Source organism: Belonocnema kinseyi, chromosome 2 (genome assembly GCF_010883055.1).
Source record: "Belonocnema kinseyi isolate 2016_QV_RU_SX_M_011 chromosome 2, B_treatae_v1, whole genome shotgun sequence".
NCBI lineage: Eukaryota > Metazoa > Arthropoda > Insecta > Hymenoptera > Cynipidae > Belonocnema > Belonocnema kinseyi.
In genome coordinates this window covers 1,054,789-1,063,541 of record NC_046658.1, presented here as the reverse complement: position 1 = coordinate 1,063,541, position 8,753 = coordinate 1,054,789, and positions in this window count along the sequence as shown.

Below are 8,753 nucleotides of genomic sequence, written 5' to 3'. Positions count from 1 at the left end.
TCTAATACAAATTTGTTTAACTTATCATTAGGCCAGCCATGTGATCGAATCCATACATAATTTTTCAACCTATAATATTAATTTTAATTATTTTTAGATTTTCAGATCACTTTCGAGTCATTTAAACATTTCTCTTATTTTGATCTCCAAATTTTACAATATTATAATAATAAAAACGAAATAATGAATAAACGCTGTTTCCTAATGGTTTAAGGTAGTCCATCTATTGGATCGATCAGATGAAGAATCATTAAAATTAGTTTTTTTGCGGAGAAATGTGTCCTCCTACACGCAATGCCTTTTTTAGGGGCCCTTTCCAGGTTAAAATTTGGATTATTGTTGTTTAAAGTCATGTCAAAAAACGTAGAATCTTATGGAGAGGCCTTTCGCAGGCTCCGAAAATAATTAATTTTGGCTCTAAAACACGTTGAATATTGTTCGGAAAACTTTTTTTCCGACAGAAAATATAATGCAAAATTTGAATTACTGCTCATTTATACTTGCTTCAGGGTATTTGAGCTTAATTTTAGCAAAATGTAGCCTAGAATCAAAAATGTAGCTAGAGTCGAGTCAAATCAACATTTAAATTTACATTTTATTATTGATTAAAAAACATTTTATTTATATTGATCAGCATACACATTTGTTACCTAATTTAGTCATGGATATCCTGGCCAAATTTCGTATATAATTTCAAAATTCAGAAAAAATAATGGGCATAGCTTTGACTAGCTTTCCTAATAGCCGGACTGATTTAAAACATTAAACTTTTTTCAAAAATTTGTAAAAAGATAATAACTTAATTGAGTAGTATTTAATATATTCTCGATCCATCCTCCCACCACTGTAGAAAATGTTTACCCCGAATTTGAGTGTTTAATATTTATGCGAAATACAATATTAGAGTCTTAATTTTTAATTATTTGAAATGAAATTTGATCTCTTACACCTTTTTTCTGTTCAAATTGCTTATTCCTTATTACATAGAAAAGTTGTTATCATTATTCAATTTTTAATGAAGCTAGAAGAAAGTTCATTAATTTATTGTTTGAAATTTTGGCACGCTATTCACGTATTTCAAGAATTCATTTGCTACACAAGTGCCTGAGGAAATAACAGTACTTTCACGTAGAAATATATCATTATTGTAAATATTTTCATATTCGCTCTTTTTTTTTGCTTATCGCATTCTTTTTCCTCAAACAGGGGGAGGGGTTTTGCTTGCCTGAAGTAGATCCGTACGACCTGTTTCAGATAGGATTGGCGCGACTGCATTTTGTTTTTAAAAATGTTGCGTGCATTGATACTTTGAAAAACATTCATAACGGATTATAATAGAAGGCAAAATATAAGTCGAATTAATTCTATTGCATTTTTAAGAGGCACTAAACAATCTTAATTTTTATGCAATATTATTAAACACAAACTCATTTTTTTTCTTAAAATATAGTCTACAATTCGGCTCGTTAGGTTTTACCAAAATCATTTCTGTAAGAAATGTTGACAGTAAAAATTTGTTTATATAACACATCCTAAACAAATTATTTTAAATCAAATCTAACAAAGATATTGGTTAAAACTGGGATTGTTTAATAAGATTAAATAAAAACATAAAATGGCAAAAGGTCAAGTAATTTGGACCCTAACAAATTTTCTTTACAAATTTGTCTTAAATGCTGCTGCCTTTTCAATAGTGTAATAAAATTAAGTTTGGTTACATTCTTCCCGATTTCATAAAAATATGGATTAAAGCCGAGTTTATTGGCCATTTTTGTAGTTACTAATATTGATGAAAGTAGAGCCATTTCGGAAATTATTAGCTTTGGAAACTGAATATTTAGGCTTTTTTAATATTCGTTTCAAATTGTGTATCTATCTCTAATAACGTATAATTTTCTTAAGTTTCTGATTGTTGCGTATGACTGTGTTGATTTTTTTATTACAAAATATACAATATTTTAAACCTATATCGATTCTGGTATTTTATTTACCGACCACCAACCATGTTATTATGCTATTTGTCTAATTAACAAGCACACTTCCTAAAGTAAGAAATGATGTCAATAATGACGTACAAAAGGACGTACCAAAGGACGTACAAAAGACGTACCAAAGAGCGTACTAAAGTACGTCCATTTGTATACCAATTTGGGAGGTCTTTTAAGTACGTCTTTTTGTACTTCATTTGGTACGTACTTCAGTACGTCCTTTGGTATATCTTTTAGTACGTCCTTGTTTATGTTCTATTGCACGTCCTTTTGTACGTCCGCTTTTTCAAGTGGGTTATTTTCGATGACTTTTATATGGATGTATTTCATGATTGTAACGAAGGAGGATTAAAGTATGATATTGGTTGCGTTCTTTACCACTATTAATTTGAAACAGGCAATCCAGTATCTCTAGAATTTTTAAATAATAGGCTGCGAACATTTAAATTAAATGGTATATTTGACAACCCACCACTTATCACGATAGATGAAGCAAAAAAAGCATTTGTCGAAGTCCAGAAGTGAGTTGTATAATTTTACTTTCATTTTTACCATGCTAGTCAGTGATTGTATACAAAACGATGAAGTTTGGTAATTTTATTTGGTAGTGAGAAGTATTCTTGATATCGTATTAGCAACCCAGGAAACCAAAATCCATTCACTTGTGTTGAACGGGTTTGGAAGGCTTCTAAATTACATATCTGCCACTGGAATTCCAGATTGCCGCCGATTGGATTCCAAATCACTTTTAGTCGTTATTATTTTTTTGACTAACTTATATGCCGCAAAAGTTTTTACAACATCTAGAACTGAAATAGCAAAAGAAATCTAGTAGTCTTGCGCATGATTTATTTTAATATTTCGATCATTTATAAATTTAAATTCGTGTGAAATATGGCAACTTAACCTAAAAAAAATCGGTATTATTTAAAAAGAGGGACACCGATTCAATAAGACCTTACTTGAAATGGCCATACATGCACTTTTCGAATAATTTATTTGTATAATCGTAATTTATTTTTTGAACATATTGGCGGGTGATAATCGTCATAGACTATCACGTAGCTGGGTGATGCACTGTTCACTGCAGCGACGAAAGAAAAGAGAATCAGACAAAAATTAGGCAGTTTTCAATTGAGAAATGAAAACAAAAAATGTGAATACAATTTCCCACAAAATATTTAAATGGACTTTTTTGCAGACAAAATCTGCAAACGCACAAATTTGATAGTTAAACCAATTTATGATTGTATGTAAATTTGTAAATTTACCCAGTTTGAAATTATAACTGTATTATAAATGATAAATTTATCAAGTTACCCAGGAATACATTTCAAAAGTAGAAATTCAGAATTCGTGAAATTTTTAAAGTATGCCCTCTGCAAATTTATTTAGAAATTACAAGCTTATCAAATCCCCCGACTTGAAATTTCGATATTACACAATTTTCCAGATTTACGATTTTAAAATATAAATTACAAATTTATCAGTTCGCCAGATTTTTTGTTCTAAATTGACAAATTTATCACATGTACAATTTTGAAAAGTAGAGCCTGGTAAGTGATTACATTTTTTTAAATTGTAAGTTTATGAATGCACGTGCCAGACACCGTCGTGATCAGTGCAGTAACTTTAGACATATTTTACTTACAGCATTCATAAACTTACAATTTAAAGAAATGTAAGCACTCACCACAATTTATATTTCAAAATGTAACACGTTACAAATTTGGCAATTTAGGAAAAAACTTGACAAAATGATAAATTTGTCATTTATATTTAAAAAATGTAAATCTGGAAAATTGTGTAATGTCGAAATTTAGTCGGGTGCCTTGATGAGCTTGCAATTTATAAATAAATTTGCAGAAAGCCTGATTTTGAAATTTGATAGTTTTGAAATTTATTGCTTGGTAACTTGATAAGTTTATAATTGATGAAGAAAAGTCAATATTTGCCAGTTTTGTAATTTTGGAATAATTATCTATGTGGAAATTTCTGCAAAATTTAGAAAAGTTGTTGGGTGAGTTGATAAGCTTGCAATTTATAAATAAATTTGCAGAGGGTCTACTTTCAAAATGTTGCAAATATTAAATTTGTAATTTTGAAAATTATTCCTGGGTAACTTGATAAATTTATAATTTAGTTATAATTTCAAACTGGGTAAATTTGCAAATTTACATACAATCGTAAATTGGTTTATCTATCAAATTTGTGCGTTTGCAGATACTATCTGTAAAAAAGTCCATTTCAATATTTTGTAGGAAATTGTATTCACATTTTTTGTTTTTATTTCCCAATTGAAAAGTGCCTAATCTTTGGCTAATTCTCATTTCTCCAGTCGCTGCAGTGAACAGTGCATCGCCCAGCTACGTGATTTTATGATTCATTGTGAATCCAAGGTGATCGCGCAAAAAAAATAATAAGGGTGGCGTCCCATGATTGCAGAATGGCGTTGCGTTTTGCGCAACACGTCAAATTACTAGACAGTTCAGCCTATAATATTCTCCTAGTTATTCAGAAAAACACCGTGATTGGCTGAAATGTATATTGATTTGATGCATTACGCAAAACGAAACGCCACTCTGCAATCATGGGACGCTACCCTAATTCTTGCAGCTATAGTAAACTTCAGCAGACGATAGAACTTCTAGTCTGCTCAAGTTCATTTTGAATTCTGAACTCACACAAGCGCCATCTAGAGGACGTAGCAATTACTATAATTCTTTCGCCACTTTGCCTATAGGTGTGGCACACCGTGGATGCAATTTTCTACTGCAAAAGCATGACTCGTACACCACAACTTGACGCTCACATAACCTGCCTGAACGCAAAGTCGGCATCGATGCCCGGTAAACCGTGAAGTTCGACTTTTGCGCATACACAATGCGCAGGTACAAATATTATTTTAAATAAGATAAATACATAATTTATTTGAAATAAAATGTTAATTTGATTTAACTGAATCGCACTTACCCATCACTTAATCGAGGAATGTTCTTGCCATTTGCGTACGATACGGGTCGAATCGTGCGAGTCGCATGGGTGCTTGAAATGTGCGTTGCACGATTGTTATCTGGGATGCACTGAAGTGTTCACGATTTGAATCATATTTTCACATCTCTCAATAAATTTGATAAGTGTATAAATATGTATTAATTAATACACAAAACCACATTCACTTTCTAGTTTTTATAATTAATTAATTTATTATATCTATTAAAACACTTGTTCTTACTAATGTGCATAAGTATTATACTTTTAAATATTGAAATTATTATGTATTTCACTACCATCCCATTTGGCATGTGGATCGACTTTGACGGATCGTGACAAAAAGCCCAAACGACAAAGAAAGCGCCCAATGAGAGTCGCGCTCCGTGACATGACGTCCTATAAGGGTCTGGTCCTTATAGAACGTTGTCACATGACGTCATGTGTCCCCAGTGGAAAAGAAATAGGAAAGGATAGGCGTGGATAAGCGAAAGATTCATTTGGAAAGAAACACTAGAATAGGGCTTGGGAGTGGAAAGAAAAGGATACATGTGTATAATTGGCGGTTAGACATGAACAGGAAGATTGGGATTCAAAAGAATAGAGGTGATTGTAGATTGGAAGGAAGATAGAAAATGATCAAAGGGAGAGACACGAGACCAATTACTTATTAACACTTTTTTATAATTGATGAATTTTCTCATTATACTTATTTATACTTATAACTTATATACTAATTTAAAATTTTCTAGTTGAATTAAAAAATGTTGTCTTTTTTGGCGTATCTCATTATATCTCATTCCATTCACAAAAACGTTGTATTAATTCCAATTTTCAACATTTAAAAAAAAGTTAGATATCTGAAATCATCGAAACCCGTCGATTCCGAATTATTATATTTTAGGCTGTTAACTATGAAATTTAAGAAAATGTATTTCTAAATTTTAATCCGAAAGCTTAACAAAGGACCCTTGATTGTCGGCTACTCTATTGAGATAGCCTCTCTGCTTGTTATTTATGATCGTATTTTTATTTTTATTTCGGAAAGGACATTTTAAAGCCTTCAAAACATTTAGATGAGCTACCTGGACCTGGGCCTGCGGAGAATTTCTCAGAGTTTCTGAGAGCCTTGAGAATCTTTAGAATATATCATGAGATTTCTATCGGTAGGGTTGTTGGTTGTCACATGACACATGAACCTAACTTATCAGCATTCTGCACAATTCTTGTTTGGCTACTTTGCTAAAGCATATTATGATTTGAATACTTATCTTTATCACAATTCAAAATTGAAGCAACATACTTTAATCAGATTTTATGCTGGGTACCCAGTGGGTACAAAATTTGGCGACGTCTTTACGATATCATTACGGCATCTTAACGACAACTTGGCGATATCCTATGTCCATGTCGTTTCGGCGTCTTTGCGACATCGTAAAGACATCGTCAGATCATACGACTTATTTATGATATCCTAAAGACACCTTAACGACATGGACATAAGATGTCGTAAAGTTGTCGTAAAGATGTCGTAAAGACGTCGCCAAATGTTGTGCCCACTACGTAAAGTTTTATACAAGCATCACCCTACCGATATAAATCTCAAAGTATATTATAAAAATTCTCAAGGCTCTAAGAAGCTCTAAGAAATCCTCCGCAGGCACTCAGGTAGTCATATTTAAAGGTCCAGGTAGCTCGTTTAAATGTTTTGAAGGCCTTAAAATGTCCTTACCAAAATAAAAATAAAAATACGATCATAAATAACAAGCAGAGATGCCGAAATTGAAATAAGAATTCGATCATAAATAACAAGCAGAGATGCATCTCAATAGAGTAGCCAACACTCAAGGGTTCTTTGTTAAGCTTTCGGATTGAAATGTAGAAATAGATTTTAAAAATTTTAAAGTTAAAGTTTATAGCCCAAACATAATAATTCGGAATCTACGGGTTTCGATGATTTCAGATGTCTAAGTTTTTTTTTAATGTTTAAAATTGGAATTAATACAACGTTTCTACACTGTTAGAGAAAATTCGTACAGCGTCACACCGAAGTGCAAAGTTGTAATGATACGGTGCGATATTTTTGTGCGAAAAAGCATTTTTTCTACTAAAATACACTTCTCCGGTGTAAATTTTGTAAATTTACGAACTCTCAGCTTCCCAGTTTTCAAAATACTAACGAATTACACCGAGGAGATGTGAAAGTCTTAATCTAAACTTAAAATTTCACTGAACAGTGTACATTTCGATACGTATGTGAGAGGTGATTATTTAGCGAATAAGACGTTTTTCGCACGAGCGAAGCGAGTGAGTATTACAGAGAAAAGTAACAGCGTTTTACTTTGAAGAATTCAAATGATTTAGAAACTGAAATTAATTACAAAAATTAAAAGGCCTCTAATTTTTCTCATTCTCATCATTTATGACTGAGAAAGGATAAGAAAAGAAAGGTCCGACAAGTCCGAAAAGAAAGGATGAGTTCGTTAACAGCCATTTTGAATAAAGATACAAATTTTGGGACCATCTTTTTATACTTAAAATTTTTATTTACGGCTATTAATAGTACTCAGAAGGCCAAACAATTTATCGTGATGACTTTTTTTTATACAAAAAAAATTTTCAGTGTTATAGCATTTTCCAAATTTTTAATATTAATCGAAAATCAAAATTATAACCCAAAAAACGTACGATATGAAAAAAAGTAAAGAAAAGCATTGCTTTTTAAAAGCCCTACAAGATTATCATACAAACTTTTTGGATTCTCTTGTAAAGTTGAAAATTCTACAAATTCTTTAATAATTACTTCTTGATAGGAGGCGTACGTTGTGTTTCATTCGCGAAAAATAACATTGAAAATAGAAAAAAAAAACTTTGCGAAAAAATGATACAAGTTACGGAAAAAAATGATTTAACAAAAATTATTTAGCCGAAAAAGAGCTACAAATTTGTTATGAATTACTTTTTGACATGACACGTAGTTTTGGTTTTGATCATAAAATTGGTATTAAAAATAAAAATGAAAACTTTGTGGAAAAACAACAAAAGGTACAAAAACAAATTGATTGAAAAAAATTATTCGCCCAAAAAGTGATACGCGCTCAAACTTGCGAGCCACGGCCACAGCGCACGGTGAGAATGTGCCCGCGACAATAAATAGTTCATTTACGGAATATTTTATTACAAACTAACAATTAAGAGATAAATGTTTTTGAAACTTTCCAATAATTTCTGACCTTTTAGTTTAAATTGAGAAATGTAAGGCAAAATATTTATATATTCTGATCAACCACTCGAGTAAAATTCAAAAATACATTTTTTCAATTTCGAAATTATGGGTTTCTCAATTTAAAAAATCGGGACATAATTTACACACATAGTAATATACATAAATTTCTATAAAATATTATATAAAAATAAAATAGGGCTTCCGTTTCCGGTACCGATCACGAAAGAACTCTTTTTGTCAAGTGGTGTATTTTTGGCTTTGGTGGAGGAAATAAGGTTGAGTGGATGCAGAAAAGGCAGAAAGTGCGGAGATCGAGTGTAAAGGAAGAAGGGTGAGTGAAGGCAAAGGTGTGAAGGGTGAAAGTGAGTGGTTTGAAGTGAAAATTTGGAGCGTGTGAAGTTTTTGAGGTTAGGAGTGAAAAAATAGTTGCTTAGGCAGGGGGGCAAGAGGTAGGAAATAAAGGCGGGAAACGTCACAGAGCTTTGGGTAAGGTAGGATGCCGACGACGCGAAGTCCACAAACTGGCGCCAGGGGGCAACAGTTACTGG